Here is a 20,521-nt window from a genome sequence, read left to right on the forward strand (position 1 = left end):
ACAGACAGACAGACAGACAGACAGACAGACAGACAGACAGACAGACAGACAGACAGACAGACAGACAGACAGACAGACAGACAGACAGACAGACAGACAGACTCAACAAACAGGAAGTAAATAACAATGCAACTGTCCTTGGAGGTGTCCTACACTCTCTTAATATAGGAATGCTTTACAGCAGAACTGACACTAACTCCCATCAATCCTCCAGTCACACTCTGTCATCTCAACAACCTGCTTCTTTTAACACAGAAAGAACCATACCAGGTATTTCTCTACAAAATCAATGAAACCACTGAGCTTCTGCCTGTTACGAGGCTCAGTGTAAACAGACGAGTCTGTGAGGGAAGAAAGTATATCTGGAGAGAGAAGAGAGTGAGAAGAGGAGGAGCTCAAACAGCTCAGGGTTTCTCTTCTTTCTCAGAGGCCTTTACACCACCTGTCTGTCTGTCTGTCTGTCTGTCTGTCTGTCTGTCTGTCTGTCTGTCTGTCTGTCTGTCTGTCTGTCTGTCTGTCTGTCTGTCTGTCTGTCTGTCTGTCTGTCTGTCTGTCTGTCTGTCTGTCTGTCTGCCTGTCTGCCTGTCTGCCTGTCTGCCTGCCTGCCTGCCTGCCTGTCTGCCTGCCTGCCTGCCTGCCTGCCTGTCTGTCTGTCTGTCTGTCTGTCTGTCTGTCTGTCTGTCTGTCTGTCTGTCTGTCTGCTTGCCTGCCTACCTGCCTGCCTGCCTGTGTGTATATCTGCCTGTCTATCTGTCTGTCTGCCTGTCCATATATCTGTCTGTCTGCCTGTCTGTATGTATATCTGTCTGTCTTCCTGTCTGTCTGTCTTCCTGTCTGTCTACCTGTCTGTCTAACTGTCTGTCTAACTGTCTGTCTAACTGTCTGTATATCTATCTGTCTGCCTGTCTGTCTATCTATCTGTCTGCCTGTCTGTATGTATATCAGTCTGTCTACCTATCTGCCTATCAAATCAAATCAAATGTATTTATATAGCCCTTTTTACATCAGCTGATGTCACAAAGTGCTATTCAGGAACCCAGCCTAATACCCCGAACAGCAAGCAATGCAGGTGTAGAAGCACGGTGGCTTGGAAAAACTCCAGAGAAAGACAGGAACCTAGGAAGAAACCGAGAGAGGAACCAGGCTCTGAGGGGTGGCCAGTCCTCTTCTGGCTGAGCCGGGTGGAGATTATAAGAGCACATGGCCATTAAGGGTATATCGTTCTTCAAGATGTTCAAACGTTCATAGATGACCAGCAGGGTCAAATAATAATCACAGTGGTTGTAGAGGGTGCAACAGGTCAGCACCTCAGGAGTAAATGTCAGTTGACTTTTCATAGCTAAGCATTCAGAGGTCGAGACAGCAGGTGTGGGAGAGAGACAGAGAGGGGGAGGGAGTGAGAGGGTCGAACACAGCAGGTCCGGGACAAGGTAGCATGTCCGGTGAACAGGTCAGGGTTCCCTAGCCGCAGGTGTGAAACAGGTAAGGGACTCAGGGGGTATGCAAATTTGGTATAGAGCAGACCTAACTCCCACTTCTAAATGAATCAAAACAGGAACATTTTACATTTGGCTAGAAATTCAAAAGAAAATGATCTGAACAGAGAAAGATGTCCTCCTGTTTGCTACCTATATCCCACCACTAGAATCCCCATACTTTAATGAAGACAGCTTCTCCATCCTGGAGGGGGAAATCAATAATTGCCAGACCCAGGAACATGTACTAGTCTGTAGTGACCTAAACGCCAGAACCGGACAAGAACCTGACAATCTCAGCACACAGGGGGACAAACACCTACCTGGAGGTAACGGCATTCCCTCCCCCATATGGCCCCATAGGCACAACTATGACAACCTAACCAACAAAAATGGGTCACAACTCCTGCAGCTCTGTTGCACGATGGGTATGTACATAGTCAATGATAGGCTTCGAGGGGACTCCTACGGTAGGTTCACCTATAGCTCATCTCTTGGCAGTAATACTGTCGACTACTTTATCACTGACCTCAACCCAGAGTCTCTCAGAGCGTTCACAGTCAGCCCACTGACACCCCTATCAGACCACAGCAAAATCACAGTCTACTTGAAAATGTCAATACTCAATCATGAGGCATCAAAGCCAAAGGAACTGAATAATATTAAGAAATGCTATAGATGGAGGGAAAGTAGTGTGGAAACCTACCAAAACACGATTAGGCAACATTTACATTACATCATTTACATTTAAGTCATTTAGCAGACGCTCTTATCCAGAGCGACTTACAAATTGGTGCATTCACCTTATGACATCCAGTGGAACAGTCACTTTACAATAGTGCATCTAAATCTTAAAGGGGGGGGGGGGTGAGAGGGATTACTTATCCTATCCTAGGTATTCCTTAAAGAGGTGGGGTTTCAGGTGTCTCCGGAAGGTGGTGATTGACTCCGCTGTCCTGGCGTCGTGAGGGAGTTTGTTCCACCATTGGGGGGCCAGAGCAGCGAACAGTTTTGACTGGGCTGAGCGGGAGCTGTACTTCCTCAGTGGTAGGGAGGCGAGCAGGCCAGAGGTGGATGAACGCAGTGCCCTTGTTTGGGTGTAGGGCCTGATCAGAGCCTGGAGGTACTGAGGTGCCGTTCCCCTCACAGCTCCGTAGGCAAGCACCATGGTCTTGTAGCGGATGCGAGCTTCAACTGGAAGCCAGTGGAGAGAACGGAGGAGCGGGGTGACGTGAGACAACTTGGGAAGGTTGAACACCAGACGGGCTGCGGCGTTCTGGATGAGTTGAAGGGGGTTTAATGGCACAGGCAGGGAGCCCAGCCAACAGCGAGTTGCAGTAATCCAGACGGGAGATGACAAGTGCCTGGATTAGGACCTGGGCCGCTTCCTGTGTGAGGCAAGGTCGTACTCTGCGGATGTTGTAGAGCATGAACCTACAGGAACGGGCCACCGCCTTGATGTTGGTTGAAAACGACAGGGTGTTGTCCAGGATCACGCCAAGGTTCTTAGTGCAACAACAAATTCCATCACTTTTAGACATTCTCCTGTACAAAATGTTTCACTGTAATAGTGAAGGTGTAAACTTGGCAGTAGAAAACCTAAACAGTATATTTTACCTCTCAGCTTCCCTGTCAAATCTAAAAATATCAAGCAACCAGCCTAAGAAAATTAATAACAATGACAAATGGTTTGATGAAAAATGCAAAAATCTAAGAAAGAAATTGAGAAACCTGTCCAACCAAAAACAAGTAGGCCCAGAAAACCTGAGTCTACGCCTTCACTATGGTGAATCACTAAAACAACACAGAAATACACTACGGAAAAAGAAGGAACAGCATGTCAGAAATCAGCTCAATGTAATTGAAGAATCCATAGACTCTAACCACTTTTGGGAAAATTGGAAAACACTAAACAACAACACAAAGAGTTATCTATCCAAAATGGAGATGTATGAGTAAACCACTTCCCCAATCTTTTTGGCTCTATAACAAAGAACAAACAGCAAAACATATGCATGATCAAATACACATCTTAGAATCAACTATTAAAGACTACCAGAACCCACTGGATTCACCAATTACATTACCACGTATTCTGATCCCTTGACTTTTCCTCATTTTGTTAGCTTACAGTCTTATTCCAAAATTGATTCAATCTACAGCCTATTGTTGATTAAATCAACAATCTACAGCATTTATCCCATAATGATGAAGCAAAAACAGGTTGAGACATTTTTGCTCATTTATTACAAATTAAAAACAGAAATCTCACATTTACAAAAGTATTCAGACCCATTACTCAGTAATTTGTTGAAGCACCTTTGGCAGCGATTACAGCCTCAAGTCTTCTTGGGTATGAGGCTACAAGCTTGGCACACCTGTATTTGGGGAGTTTGTCCCATTCTTCTCTGCAGATCCTCTCAAGCTCTGTCAGGTTGGATGGGGAGCGTCGCTGTACAGCTATTTTCAGGTCTCCAGAGATGTTCGATCGGGTTCAAGTCCGGGCTCTGGCAGGGCCACTCAAAGACATTTTGATACAAATCACATTTTATTGGTCACATACACATGCTTAGCAGATGTTATTGCGAGTGTAGCGAAATGCTTGTGCTTCTAGTTCCGACAGTGCAGCAATATCTAACAAGTAATCTAACAATTCCACAACAACGACCTAATACACAAAAATCTAAGTAAAGGAATGGAATAAACCACTCCTGTGTTGTCTTAGCTGTGTGGTTAGGGTTGTTGTCCTGTTGGAAGGTGAACCTTCACCCCAGCCTGTTAATAAATACATGTTGTGTTAATTTTGGCATGTTTACGTGACTACGTGCCAGAGTTAGCAAGCCCATAATAAGTCAATAGGGCTAACTGGCTCGCTACTATTATTGTTAGCTAGCAAGATAGCCACAAAAAATTGTTGTTAGCTAGCTTGCCTAATATTAGTTTTAGGTCATGTTAAGTAGCTGACTAGATTATTATGATTCACATATCTAGCTGATAATTATGGAGTACAACACTTGTACAACGCTTGCTTTGTGTATATCTAATTACATTTACCATATCAAACAAGATAATATAAATCATTATGGAGTACAACGCTTGTACAACGCTTGCTTTGTGTATATCTAATTACATTTACCATATCAAACAAGATAATATAAATCATTATGGAGTACAACGCTTGTACAACGCTTGCTTTGTGTATATCTAATTACATTTACCATATCAAACAAGATAATATAAATCATTATGGAGTACAACGCTTGTACAACGCTTGCTTTGTGTATATCTAATTACATTTACAATATCAAACAAGATAATATAAATCATTAAACAGTTATGTACAGTGCCTTGTGAAAGTATTCGGCCCCCTTGATCTTTGTGACCTTTTGCCACATTTCAGGCTTCAAACATAAAGATATAAAACTGTATTACATCCCTATCTATACTATACTCACCAGCTTACTGGTGGCACAGACGCTTACTGGTGGCACAGACGCTTACTGGTGGCACAGACGCTTACTGGTGGCACAGACGCTTACTGGTGGCACAGACGCTTACTGGTGGCACAGACGCTTACTGGTTGCACAGACGCTTACTGGTGGCACAGACGCTTACTGGTGGCACAGACGCTTACTGGTGGCACAGACACTGTTTCCTCCTTTTCAACACTTAAATTCCCCTTGCCTGTATATTGAGAGGACAGCGATTGCAATGAGAAGGCATCATGTTACTTAGCTTATTGTTTTGGGCCAGAGGAGGTCCTGCAGATCTAGGTCCAGATAAAGCCCCTGTCTGTCTGTCTGTCTGTCTGTCTGTCTGTCTGTCTGTCTGTCTGTCTGTCTGTCTGTCTGTCTGTCTGTCTGTCTGTCTGTCTGTCTGTCTGTCTGTCTGTCTGTCTGTCTGTCTGTCTGTCTGTCTGTCTGTCTGTCTGTCTGTCTGTCTGTCTGTCTGTCTGTCTGTCTGTCTGTCTGTCTGTCTGTCTGTCTGTCTGTCTGTCTGTCTGTCTGTCTGTCTGTCTGTCTGTCTGTCTGTCTGTCTGTCTGTCTGTCTGTCTGTCTGTCTGTCTGTCTGTCTGTCTGTCTGTCTGTCTGTCTGTCTGTCTGTCTGTCTGTCTGTCTGTCTGTCTACTCAGCTCCCAGGCCTCTAGAAGGGTTTTAAATGTCTCTTTTATGGAATGTGATTTCTGTCAGGCAGTAATCAGTCACCCGGTGTTGTCTGGCCCCTCAGCTCTACGACAGCTTAATAAACTGTTTTTAACACACCCTGCTACAGGGACGTATTGGCTCTGACAAATACTACTCAGATGGAAGTAGTTTTTCACTTGGAGTACACTTCACACTGGCAGAGTTGGATGAAAAAAACACAGACTCACAGTTCCTTATTATGTACATCTGTGTACCATGCACAATGCATATTCCACTGCGCTAACTAGCCTGTCTAACTGATAGAGTACACTAACTCACCTGTCTAACTGATAGAGTACACTAACTCACCTGTCTAACTAATAGAGTACACTCACTAACCTGTCTAACTAATAGAGTACACTAACTAACCTGTCTAACTGATAGAGTACACTCACTAGCCTGTCTAACTGATAGAGTACACTAACTAACCTGTCTAACTAAGAGTACACTAACTAACCTGTCTAACTGATAGAGTACACTAACTAACCTGTCTAACTGATAGAGTACACTAACTAACCTGTCTAACTGATAGAGTACACTCACTAGCCTGTCTAACTGATAGAGTACACTAACTAACCTGTCTAACTGATAGAGTACACTAACTAACCTATCTAACTAAGAGTACACTAACTAACTTATCTAACGAAGAGTACACTAACTAACCTGTCTAATTCATAGAGTACAGTGCTCCCTCACAGTAAGAGCATGTCCTCACAGTGCTCCCTCACAGTAAGACCATGTCCTCACAGTGCTCCCTCACAGTAAGAGCATGTCCTCACAGTGCTCCCTCACAGTAAGAGCATATCCTCACAGTGCTCCCTCAAACAGTAAGAGCATGTCCTCACAGTGCTCCCTCAAACAGTAAGAGCATGTCCTCACAGCGCTCCCTCAAACAGTAAGAGCATATCCTCACAGCGCTCCCTCAAACAGTAAGAGCATATCCTCACAGCGCTCCCTCAAACAGTAAGAGCATGTCCTCACAGCGCTCCCTCACAGTAAGAGCATGTCCTCACAGTGCTCCCTCACAGTAAGAGCATGTCCTCACAGTGCTCCCTCACAGTAAGAGCATGTCCTCACAGTGCTCCCTCACAGTAAGAGCATGGCCTCACAGTGCTCCCTCAAACAGTAAGAGCATGTCCTCACAGTGCTCCCTCAAACAGTAAGAGCATGTCCTCACAGTGCTCCCTCAAACAGTAAGAGCATGTCCTCACAGTGCTCCCTCGAACAGTAAGAGCATGTCCTCACAGTGCTCCCTCAAACAGTAAGAGCATGTCCTCACAGTGCTCCCTCAAACAGTAAGAGCATGTCCTCACAGTGCTCCCTCAAACAGTAAGAGCATGTCCTCACAGTGCTCCCTCAAACAGTAAGAGCATGTCCTCACAGTGCTCCCTCACAGTAAGAGCATGTCCTCACAGTGCTCCCTCACAGTAAGAGGTGTTAGTTATACTGCTAGTCAGTTCCACTCTCACCTCAGAGCAGGTTAGAGAGACAGGTGTGTTTTATAGAGCGTTGTATTCAGAAAGTAGGGGTGATGAATGTGCTGAGGGTGATAAGGCACACCCTGAAAAATCACAATATGAATATTTTGTTTCACAGTCGACCAATCATGTCAATGCGGAGCTATTCGGAGCCCTCCATGTTGTTACAACATTTGGGAGGCGCACAGCAATGCGGTACGGATCACAATTAGGCCTCTGCAATGCCTCCAAAGGCCTCGCATCACACCCTCCATACGTAGCGTCTCCGACCACATTTCAGATCATCATTTGTCTGTAACGGCGCAGTACAACAGTGATGTGCAGAACGGCATCTCAAAACGCACAACTCGTCCATCCTTGGCAGGGATTGGCTGTTGCAGCAGACGACCACACCGGGTTCCACTCCTATCAGCTAACAACCAGGAAGAAGCTGCTCCAATGGGAACGCAATCACCAACACTGGACAAATGAGGAGTGGAAAAACATTACCTGGTCCAAAGAATCCCAGTTCCTGTTGCGTCAGGATTTGTCTTAGCAGCGGTACAGGTTGGTGTACTGGTGTGGAGAATGTTTTCCTGGTACACGTTAGGTCCCTTGATACCAGGTGAGCAACGACAGAAACGCCACAGCGTACCTAAACAGTTTTGCTGACCGAACCCAATAGAAGCATGTTTGGGATGAGATGGAAATGGCTGTCGGCAGAATGTAGCGCTGCTCAATCTGCGGCGACTGCGTGATACCATCACGTCAACATGGACCGACATCCCTGTGGAACGTCTCTGACACCTTGTAAAATCCAATTCCCTAAGAATTCAAGTTGTTCTGGAGGAAAATGGGGGGGGGGTCCGACCGGGTACTAGATGTGTGTACCTAATAAACTGTCCAGTGAGTGTATATTCAGTATGCTGTGTTGATATCATCATAAATAAAGTAGCTGATCAGTTCCTTTACTTCTTGTTGTTCAGGGGTCATGATTATAACCTAGTTCTAACTCATCTGGAGTGGCATTGATATTCGGTAATATTGATATATTCTATTATCTCAGGGCCTTGCTGAATCTGATCTGCATACCCTCTCATCACACTGACTCCTCCAGCCTCTCATAACTCTCCCTGGATAGCTGAATTATTCTAAACCATGCTAACTGATTAGCATTGATGCTGTGAGGCGCTTCTCTTCTCGCGCCTGTGGACTATCTCATTAACCTTCCCCATTCAGGCTGCAGACAGGCAGCAGGATGGTGCTCACAGCCACTGATCCCCACAACTAGATGTTGCCATCAGGGCTTGAGACGGGGCAGGGGAAACATATACACCCATAAGGAGACATGGAGGAGTAAAGCAGAAATATAGAGCTCATTTACTTCACGCATGATGGGCTCACCTGGTCTGACACAACAGAGACACATAAAGACAGGGCCCGGCTCCAACCATAAGCAACATAACAAGTCGCTTAGGGCTTTCGGCCGCTATGGGGCCACAGCCACTCGAACTCTGTCGGAAAATAGTCAAATAAATAAGGTGGAAGTTCGAAATTCGGTTGTGCATCAGCAGTTTCTCTTGTTATGTCAGTCACTGACTGTCACTCAATTAGCCATGTCAGCAAACCATTTTTAAGTCTAGCCAGTTTTTAAGTCTAGCCAGTTTTTAAGTCTAGCCAGTTATCTAAACTTGTAGTAATCATGGCTGAATTCTGAAAACATACCATGCTATTGTTTGAGGAGAGTGCACAGTTATGAACTTGAAAATGTATTAATAAACCAAATAGGCACATTTGATAGAACATTTTGAACAGAAATTAATCAGTCAAAAATGGCGCACAGATTCCTAAGTCAAATATTGGCCTTTCTTTTGCATTTAAAAGATTAAACAAAAAAAATATTGTATTATCTTTTACCAGATCTAATGTGTTATATTCTCCTACATTACTTTCAAACTTCAGTGTTTCCTTTCAAATGGTATCAAGAATATGCATATCCGGTCCTGAGCTACAGGCAGTTAGATTTGAGTATGTAATTTTAGGCAAAAATTTGAAAAAAAGGGTCCGGTCCATCAGAGGTTTTAACAAGGCACACCTGTTAATTGAAATGCATTCCAGGTGACCATCTCATGAAGCTGGTTGAGAGAATGCCAAGAGTGTGCAAAGCTGTCATCAAGGCAAAGGGTGGCTAATATGAAGAATATGAAAGATAAAATATATTTTGATTTGTTTAACACTTTCTTTGGTGACAGCATGATTCCATGTGTCATTTTGTAGTTGATGTCTTCACTATTATTCTACAATGTGGAAAATATATATTTTTTAAAATTTGAATGAGTAGGTGTGTCCAAACATTTGACTGGTACTGAATTTAAATGTGATATTTCAATTCTTTAAAATACATTTGCAAACACTTCTAAAAGCTTTTATTGCTTTGTCATTATGGGGTATTGTGATGTCATTATGGGGTGTTGTGATGCCATTATGGGGTATTGTGATGCCATTATGGGGTATCGTGATGTCATTATGGGGTATCGTGATGCCATTATGGGGTATCGTGATGCCATTATGGGGTATCGTGATGCCATTATGGGGTATGGTGATGCCATTATGGGGTATGGTGATGCCATTATGGGGTATTGTGATGCCATTATGGGGTATTGTGATGTCATTATGGGGTATCGTGATGTCATTATGGGGTATTGTGATGCCATTATGAGGTATTGTGTGTAGATTAATGAGGGGGGAAAATAATCTAATCAATTTTAGAATAAGGCTGTAATGTAACAAAGTGGGGAAAAATTCAAGGGACAAAGATCGTACTTTTTGGAGAAATGTCATCTGGGCTGATGAAACAAAAATGGAACTGTTTGTCCATAATGACCATCGCTATGGTTAGAGGAAAAAGGGGGAGGCTTGCAAGCCGAAGAACACCATCCCAAACATGATGCACGGGGGTGGCAGCATCATGTTGTGGGGGTGCTTTGCTGCAGGAGGGACTGGTGCAGTTCACAAAATAGATGGCTTCATGAGGAATGAAAATAACGTGGATATATTGAAGCAACATCTCAAGACATCAGTCAGGAAGTTAAAGCTTGGTTGCAAATGGGTCTTCCAAGTGGACAATGACCCCAAGCAGAAATAAAAGCTGAAATAAGTCATTCTACTATAATTCTGACGTTTCACATTCTGAAAATAAAGTGGTGATCCTAACTGACCTAGACAGGGAATTTTTACTAGGGTGAATTGTCAGGAATGGTTAAAAACTGAGTTTAAATGTATTTGGCTAAGGTGTATGTAAACCTCCGACTTCAACTGTATATGGTAGTCTTTGTGGTAGTATATCTGGTAGTCTATATGATAGTCTATATGGGCTATATGCTAGTCTATATGGGCTATATGCTAGTCTATATGGGCTATATGCTAGTCTATATGGGCTATATGCTAGTCTATATGGGCTATATGCTAGTCTATATGGGCTATATGCTAGTCTATATGGGCTATATGCTAGTCTATATGGGCTATATGCTAGTCTATATGGGCTATATGCTAGTCTATATGGGCTATATGCTAGTCTATATGGGCTATATGCTAGTCTATATGGGCTATATGCTAGTCTATATGGGCTATATGCTAGTCTATATGGGCTATATGCTAGTCTATATGGGCTATATGGTAGTCTATATGGGCTATATTCTAGTCTATATGGGCTATATGCTAGTCTATATGGGCTATATGCTAGGCTATATGGGCTATATGCTAGTCTACAAGGGCTATATGCTAGTCTATATGCTAGTCTATATGGGCTATATGCTAGTCTATATGGGCTATATGCTAGTCTATATGGGCTATATTCTAGTCTATATGGGCTATATGCTAGTCTATATGGGCTATATGCTAGGCTATATGGGCTATATGCTAGTCTACAAGGGCTATATGCTAGTCTACAAGGGCTATATGCTAGTCTATATGGGCTATATGCTAGTCTACATGGGCTATATGCTAGTCTATATGGTTTCAAGCTACCAGCTGGAACAGCCCATTAAAACCAGCAGGTAAAGAAAATGATATGAAATGTAGCCAATTAAAAAGACCAGCTTTACAAGCTCTTCTATTAACCCAGGCCAATAACTAACACGTACCACTGCAGTACACACACACACACACACACACACACACACACACACACACACACACACACACACACACACACACACACACACACACACACACACACACACACACACACACACACACACACACACACACACACACACACACACACACACACACACACACACAGTGTGCAAGCTGCCGTTCTGTTGTAACTCATAACGGCAGCAGATATTTTGTGGTTCCTATAACTTTGGCACCATACTGCAATGATAGTTCATGCTAGGCTTATGTCACATGATTTATACAGTTTATTTGTAATTTCGAAATATCCAACAAATACATAAAGTATATAAAATATGACCCATGATGCAGCTGTAGAACGGGTCTGCCTTGGGAAGGGCTTCTGCATTTACAAACTACCAGTTAACACCAGCAGATGGAGACAGTCCCCTGGAAACCAGTAGCATTGTTCACCTCTATTCACTAATATATGCCATTTAGCAGACGCTTTTATCCAAAGCGACTTACAGTCATGTGTGCATACATTCTACGTATGGGTGGTCCCGGGGATCGAACCCACTACCCTGGCGTTATAAGCGCCATGCTCTACCAACTGAGCTACAGACTGAGGACGAGACAACCCCAGGTTATTTGAATTAGGTTTATTGTTATATGGCAATACGTTCCAGACACTTTAAACTTCAACCAGATTAAAGTACCTCCTCTCCTTCTCAATGTTTTACTACAACAGGACAATACACTTACCAGCTCCAACACTTTACAGTACATACAAGGAAAAACAATGATATCTGCATTAAAAACCTCGATAAATATATATCTTCATGTAACGTTAAGTAATAGGAAATATTCAAAATATTGTGATTTTTAAATACATACAAATTAAATAGATTTGTATAAAAGTAGAATGTATATCCAATCCATAGAAGATTGAGTTACAATTATCCATTTAACAAGGTGGTAGAGTACACATACAGGCCCATTAAAGGTGGTAGAGTACACATACAGGCCCATTAAAGGTGGTAGAGTACACATACAGGCCCATTAAAGGTGTGGTGTACACATACAGGCCCATTAAAGGTGTGGTGTACACATACAGGCCCATTAAAGGTGGTAGAGTACACATACAGGCCCATTAAAGATGGTAGAGTACACATACAGGCCCATTAACGGTGTGGTGTACACATACAGGCCCATTAAAGGTGGTAGAGTACACATACAGGCCCATTAAAGGTGGTAGAGTACACATACAGGCCCATTAAAGGTGGTAGAGTACACATACAGGCCCATTAAAGGTGGTAGAGTACACATACAGGCCCATTAAAGGTGGTAGAGTACACATACAGGCCCATTAAAGGTGGTAGAGTACACATACAGGCCCATTAAAGGTGGTAGAGTACACATACAGGCCCATTAAAGGTGGTAGAGTACACATACAGGCCCATTAAAGGTGGTAGAGTACACATACAGGCCCATTAAAGATGGTAGAGTACACATACAGGCCCATTAAAGGTGGTAGAGTACACATACAGGCCCATTAAAGGTGTGGTGTACACATACAGGCCCATTAAAGGTGGTAGAGTACACATACAGGCCCATTAAAGGTGGTAGAGTACACATACAGGCCCATTAAAGATGGTAGAGTACACATACAGGCCCATTAAAGGTGGTAGAGTACACATACAGGCCCATTAACGGTGTGGTGTACACATACAGGCCCATTAAAGGTGGTAGAGTACACATACAGGCCCATTAAAGGTGGTAGAGTACACATACAGGCCCATTAAAGGTGGTAGAGTACACATACAGGCCCATTAACGGTGTGGTGTACACATACAGGCCCATTAAAGGTGTGGTGTACACATACAGGCCCATTAAAGGTGGTAGAGTACACATACAGGCCCATTAAAGGTGGTAGAGTACACATACAGGCCCATTAAAGGTGGTAGAGTACACATACAGGCCCATTAACGGTGTGGTGTACACATACAGGCCCATTAAAGGTGGTAGAGTACACATACAGGCCCATTAAAGGTGGTAGAGTACACATACAGGCCCATTAAAGGTGGTAGAGTACACATACAGGCCCATTAAAGGTGGTAGAGTACACATACAGGCCCATTAAAGGTGGTAGAGTACACATACAGGCCCATTAAAGATGGTAGAGTACACATACAGGCCCATTAAAGGTGGTAGAGTACACATACAGGCCCATTAAAGGTGGTAGAGTACACATACAGGCCCATTAAAGGTGGTAGAGTACACATACAGGCCCATTAAAGGTGGTAGAGTACACATACAGGCCCATTAAAGGTGGTAGAGTACACATACAGGCCCATTAAAGGTGGTAGAGTACACATACAGGCCCATTAAAGGTGGTAGAGTACACATACAGGCCCATTAAAGGTGGTAGAGTACACATACAGGCCCATTAAAGGTGGTAGAGTACACATACAGGCCCATTAAAGGTGGTAGAGTACACATACAGGCCCATTAAAGGTGGTAGAGTACACATACAGGCCCATTAAAGGTGGTAGAGTACACATACAGGCCCATTAAAGGTGGTAGAGTACACATACAGGCCCATTAAAGGTGGTAGAGTACACATACAGGCCCATTAAAGGTGGTAGAGTACACATACAGGCCCATTAAAGATGGCGGTGTGTGTACATACAGGCCCATTAAAGGTGGTAGAGTACACATACAGGCCCATTAAAGATGGCGGTGTGTGTACATACAGGCACATTAAAGGTGGTAGAGTACACATACAGGCCCATTAAAGATGGCGGTGTTTGTACATACAGGCACATTAAAGGTGGTAGAGTACACATACAGGCCCATTAAAGATGGCGGTGTTTGTACATACAGGCACATTAAAGGTGGTAGAGTACACATACAGGCCCATTAAAGATGGCGGTGTGTGTACATACAGGCCCATTAAAGATGGCGGTGTGTGTACATACAGGCCCATTAAAGATGGCGGTGTGTGTACATACAGGCCCATTAAAGATGGCGGTGTGTGTACATACAGGCCCATTAAAGATGGCAGGCAGGTGAAGAAAACAATATGACAATATAATATGATATAATATGTACAAACATTTAGTCTAAATGAAAGGCTGTATTGTGGGTGACATAGAATCTAATATACCAACTGCCTCCTGGGGTGATGATGATGATGATGATAAACAATATGGTGATGATTAATAATAATAACAACATGTCCTTATGCTGTTTAGCCTTCATCACAAGTATGAGCTGTATGTTAATCTGCTCAGGAGCATGAATACCAACAGACTGTATCTAGTCGTATAGTGTCTGTATACTGCTGGAAACTATAGATCCTTTTAAGAGGAGCGCAAGTGAACCGTGGAACCCCAAAGAACTTCCGGTGAGTTTGTAAAAAAAAAAAAAAAACAGCTGTTCCTTGGCGGCTGTAAACAGCTAGCTAGTTAACTTAGTGTAGTTGTTTTCTCAAGGTCAGAATGAGCATTTTTGACCATAGTAGTCATCGGTGGGATGGTCCTTACATCCTGGGAAAATGTAAGTTTAACGTTATAGCTAGATTTCCCAAAGAAGCATCGCAGTGAGCTGCATTGCCTGCATGGATGGTAACGTTAGCAGCAGCAGCAGGCGGTGGCGCCGCCAGGATGATGTGTAGCACACGGGCAAGCTGTTTATCAAGTTAACCATCTATTCTAGTTCATGTCAGGTAGCTAGCTAGCTACATATAAATAGGATAGACAGCCATCCAATATTAGTTTTTTTAATGACACAAACGTAGCTTGATATGCTAAAAATAACAAGTTAGCTACCTAGCTAGTAGCTTAGCTAACTAGCTAATTGAACATATTTCCAGTCCCGAAGAGAAAACTATGACAATAGACAATTTAATATCAAATGTTATATCACTTGAGAATAATGAAAAAGTGCTGGTGTAGTTTCTATGTTTCTAATGAAGCAAAGTCCGGGTGTAATGTCTATGTTTCTAATGAAGCAAGTCCTGGTGTAATGTCTATGTTTCTTACTTTCAGATACAGAGACGTGTGAAAGCTGCTAAATCCTGTCTGCGGATGAAGGTCCCACTGAAAGTCCATGAAGAGACTAAAGGCTATATTTCCAATGAGTGATATGCTATTGGTTTACAGTTAGAATTGGTTGTAGGATTACAACAACACTGTTAGAGTAACAATACATAGATATAGAACATGCATGGCCAACCTTGCTGCTAGAGACCTACTGGCTGAGCAGGTTTCTGTTCCAGCCCTTGCTGATTATATCTATTAGACACTATTCATTTAACTAATCAATCATCTCTTGTGTTGGAGTAAGATGGATGTCTAAACCCACTACCCACATAACGAGGTTAACCATGTTGAAGGAGAACAGATTAGACTCATAATGAGGCTAACCATGTTGAAGGAGACCAGATTAGACTCATAATGAGGCTAACCATGTTGAAGGAGACCAGATTAGACTCATAATGAGGCTAACCATGTTGAAGGAGACCATATTAGACTCATAACGAGGTTAACCATGTTGAAGGAGACCAGATTAGACTCATAATGAGGTTAACCATGTTGAAGGAGACCAGGTTAGACTCATAATGAGGCTAACCATGTTGAAGGAGACCAGATTAGACTCATAATGAGGTTAACCATGTTGAAGGAGACCAGGTTAGACTCATAATGAGGCTAACCATGTTGAAGGAGACCAGATTAGACTCATAATGAGGCTAACCATGTTGAAGGAGACCAGATTAGACTCATAATGAGGCTAACCATGTTGAAGGAGACCAGGTTAGACTCATAATGAGGCTAACCATGTTGAAGGAGACCAGATTAGACTCATAATGAGGCTAACCATGTTGAAGGAGACCAGATTAGACTCATAATGAGGCTAACCATGTAGAGGTTGACAGGCTCAGAGGAGAGACATTATGAAGGTGGGCCTTGAGGTTAACAGGCTCAGGGGAGAGACATTATGAAGGTGGGCCTTGAGGTTGACAGGCTCAGGGGAGAGACATTATGAAGGTGGGCCTTGAGGTTGACAGAATCAGAGGAGAGACATTATGAAGGTGGCTCAGAGGAGAGACATTATGAAGGTGGGCCTTGAGGTTAACATGCTCAGGGGAGAGACATTATGAAGGTGGGCCTTGAGGTTAACATGCTCAGGGGAGACATTATCACATATCACTATCAAGGTGTGCAGAAAGGAATATTTTAAGGTTAATTTGATTTAATCCAAAAAGACATTGCTAAATGTGTTGCTTGAAATGATTTTGAAATGAGTTCGCTTCATGTTATATACCATCCTGATATAATTAATATGCAGTTCAACATTATCACCACAAGGTGTCAGCACTAGCATTTGTATAGTCTAGCTTTACTGTTACCAAACCACTAGCTATGTCTCGTAACGTGAGGTTGATAATATATGAATAGCACAAGCTAGCGGTTCATTTAAACTACACCATATTTCTTAATTGAAACTAAGTGGGCAAAAGACCTGGGTAAAATATAGATGTGTTTTGGAGGAAAAGTCAACGAGCTGAGTGACAGATTATAGTGAGGGGGGGGGAAGAGAAAGGTTGATAGTGGGGTCATTTTTAAACTGCTAGCTAACTTTGTTGTAAACAATGAGTCCGTCAAACATTGGATACTAACTACATTTAGTTTAGTTATATTGTTGGCTGTTGTGAGAGAAATGAATCCAGCTGGCTAACAAGGTCAGCTGATCTTTCTCTACCCTCACATCACGCTAGCTCTGGCTGGCTAACAAGGTCAGCTGATCATTCTCCACCCCCTCACATCACGCTAGCTCTGGCTGGCTAACAAGGTCAGCTGATCATTCTCCACCCCCTCACATCACGCTAGCTCTGGCTGGCTAACAAGGTCAGCTGATCTTTCTCTACCCTCACATCACGCTAGCTCTGGCTGGCTAACAAGGTCAGCTGATCATTCTCCACCCTCACATCACGCTAGCTCTGGCTGGCTAACAAGGTCAGCTGATCTTTCTCTACCCTCACATCACGCTAGCTCTGGCTGGCTAACAAGGTCAGCTGATCTTTCTCTACCCCCTCACATCACGCTAGCTCTGGTTGGCTAACAAGGTCAACTGATCTTTCTCTACCCCCTCACATCACGCTAGCTCTGGTTGGCTAACAAGGTCAACTGATCTTTCTCTACCCTCACATCACGCTAGCTCTGGCTGGCTAACAAGGTCAGCTGATCATTCTCCACCCTCACATCACGCTAGCTCTGGCTGGCTAACAAGGTCAGCTGATCATTCTCTACCCTCACATCACGCTAGCTCTGGCTGGCTAACAAGGTCAGCTGATCATTCTCTACCCTCACATCACGCTAGCTCTGGTTGGCTAACAAGGTCAACTGATCTTTCTCTACCCTCACATCACGCTAGCTCTGGCTGGCTAACAAGGTCAGCTGATCATTCTCCACCCTCACATCACGCTAGCTCTGGCTGGCTAACAAGGTCAGCTGATCATTCTCTACCCTCACATCACGCTAGCTCTGGCTGGCTAACAAGGTCAGCTGATCATTCTCTACCCTCACATCACGCTAGCTCTGGCTGGCTAACAAGGTCAGCTGATCATTCTCTACCCTCACATCACGCTAGCTCTGGCTGGCTAACAAGGTCAGCTGATCATTCTCTACCCTCACATCATGCTAGCTCTGTGGTTATTTACTGTGCTAGTCTAATGCAACACCACCAGAGCAAACGGATAATAAAGTAGATATAAACATTGTCTCATGATTGTGTTTAGTGGATCTGGTAACAAGTCAATAGGTCAATAAGTTGTTTTTTCAGTTTTTTGGTGGATCAAGAAATGCGAACTTGTCATTTTGTGCTAGCTAGTCAACTACCTAACTAGTTAGCAGTTCTGGGGTACCGCAGCACCGGATGTTTACTGGGGAACCTCTTGGTTGCGCGTACAGACAGTGTTATTATTATGACAGTTGAAAAGGTCTATAGTCTGGATAAGTAAGTATCCTTATCTGAACCTCTCTCTCTTGTGAGGCAGCTCTTGATGTACACATTCACTGCCTAGACAGGATGCTTGTCTATTGCAGCCCATATCTAGAATACAGTATTTGTGTTTCCGGGTTCTTATGAAGTCCAGCTCCTCAAGTAGTATGGCCTCTCTACTCCTTCTTTCCCTCCTCCTCTCTTTCTCCTCCTCCTTCTCTTTCTCCTCTCCCTCCTCCTTCTCTTTCTCCTCCTCCTCTTTCTCCTCTCCCTCCTTCTCTTTCTCCTCTCCCTCCTCCTTCTCTTTCTCCTCCTCCTTCTCTTTCTCCTCTCCCTCCTCCTTCTCTTTCTCCTCCTCCTTCTCCTCTCCCTCCTCCTCCTCTTTCTCCTCTCCCTCCTTCTCTTTCTCCTCTCCCTCCTTCTCTTTCTCCTCTCCCTCCTCCTCTTTCTCCTCTCCCTCCTTCTCTTTCTCCTCTCCCTCCTCCTTCTCTTTCCCCTCCTCCTTCTCTTTCTCCTCTCCCTCCTCCTTCTCTTTCTCCTCCTCCTTCTCTTTCTCTTTCTCCTCCTCCTTCTCCTCCTCCTTCTCCTCCTCTTTCTCCTCTCCCTCCTCCTCCTCTTTCTCCTCTCCCTCCTTCTCTTTCTCCTCTCCCTCCTCCTCCTCTCCCTCCTTCTCTTTCTCCTCTCCCTCCTCCTCCTCTCCCTCCTTCTCTTTCTCCTCTCCCTCCTCCTTCTCTTTCTCCTCTCCCTCCTTCTCTTTCTCCTCTCCCTCCTCCTTCTCTTTCCCCTCCTCCTTCTCTTTCTCCTCTCCCTCCTCCTTCTCTTTCTCCTCCTCCTTCTCCTCTCCCTCCTCCTCCTCTTTCTCCTCTCCCTCCTTCTCTTTCTCCTCTCCCTCCTCCTCCTCTCCCTCCTCCTTCTCTTTCTCCTCTCCCTCCTTCTCTTTCTCCTCTCCCTCCTCCTTCTCTTTCTCCTCTCCCTCCTCCTCCTCTCCCTCCTCCTTCTCTTTCTCCTCTCCCTCCTCCTCCTTCTCCTCTCCCTCCTCCTCCTCCTTCTCCTCTCCCTCCTTCTCTTTCTCCTCTCCCTCCTCCTTCTCCTCTCCCTCCTCCTTCTCTTTCTCCTCTCCCTCCTCCTCTTTCTCCTCTCCCTCCTCCTTCTCTTTCTCCTCTCCCTCCTCCTTCTCTTTCTCCTCTCCCTCCTCCTCCTCTCCCTCCTCCTTCTCTTTTTCCTCTCCCTCCTCCTTCTCTTTCTCCTCTCCCTCCTCCTTCTCTTTCTCCTCTCCCTCCTCCTTCTCTTTCTCCTCTCCCTCCTCCTTCTCTTTCTCCTCTCCCTCCTCCTCTTTCTCCTCTCCCTCCTCTCCCTCCTCCTCCTCTCCCTCCTCCTCTCCCTCCTCCTCTTTCTCCTCTCCCTCCTCTCCCTCCTCCTCTCCCTCCTCCTCCTCTCCCTCCCTCCTCCTCCTCTCCCTCCTCCTCCTCTCCCTCCTCCTCCTCTCCCTCCTCTTTTTCCTCTCCCCCCTCCTCCTCTCCCTCCTCCTCCTCTCCCTCCTCTTTTTCCTCTCCCTCCTCCTTCTCTTTTTCCTCTCCCTCCTCCTCCTCTCCCTCCTCCTCCTCTCCCTCCTCCTCTTTTTCCTCTCCCTCCTCCTTCTCTTTTTCCTCTCCCTCCTTCTCTCCCTCCTCCTTATCTTTCTCCTCTCCCTCCTCCTCCTCTCCCTCCTCCTCTCCCTCCTCCTCCTCTCCCTCCTTCTCCTCTCCCTCCTTCTCCTCTCCCCCTTCTCTCTATCCACTCAGAGCAGACAGAATGCTGGTGGTGGTTTAACAAGGACACTTTGGGATGTTCATGTAGAAGACTGACCAATACCAGCTCATCTTACTACAAGACTGACCAATACCAGCTCATCTTATTACAAGACTGACCAATACCAGCTCATCTTACTACAAAAGACTGACCAATATGTTTCATCTTTCATCATGGTCAATAAACCCCAGGAACCTTTCTGGTTGGACCACATGGTCAATAAACCCAGGGAACCTTTCTGGTTGGACCACATGGTCAATAAACCCAGGGAACCTTTCTGGTTGGACCACATGGTCAATAAACCCAGGGAACCTTTCTGGTTGGACCACATGGTCAATAAACCCAGGGAACCTTTCTGGTTGGACCACATGGTCAATAAACCCAGGAACCTTTCTGGTTGGACCACATGGTCAATAAACCCAGGGAACCTTTCTGGTTGGACCACATGGTCAATAAACCCAGGGAACCTTTCTGGTTGGACCACATGGTCAATAAA

General features: G+C 44.5%; 1 protein-coding gene across 1 annotated transcript in view; it reads right to left on the bottom strand.

Moving 5' to 3' along the window:
• Positions 1–20,411: 20,411 nt before the first annotated feature.
• Positions 20,412–20,521, bottom strand: part of LOC124027614 (KN motif and ankyrin repeat domain-containing protein 1-like) — a 3,965-nt gene continuing 3,855 nt past the window's right edge. Inside the window, exon 3 of the mRNA XM_046339983.1 lies at positions 20,412–20,521. This exon is cut by the window's right edge and continues 216 nt beyond it. The gene's annotated coding sequence lies outside the window, so the exon portion shown is untranslated.

This window comes from Oncorhynchus gorbuscha, unplaced genomic scaffold (genome assembly GCF_021184085.1).
Source record: "Oncorhynchus gorbuscha isolate QuinsamMale2020 ecotype Even-year unplaced genomic scaffold, OgorEven_v1.0 Un_scaffold_3380, whole genome shotgun sequence".
NCBI classification, from domain to species: Eukaryota; Metazoa; Chordata; class Actinopteri; order Salmoniformes; family Salmonidae; genus Oncorhynchus; species Oncorhynchus gorbuscha.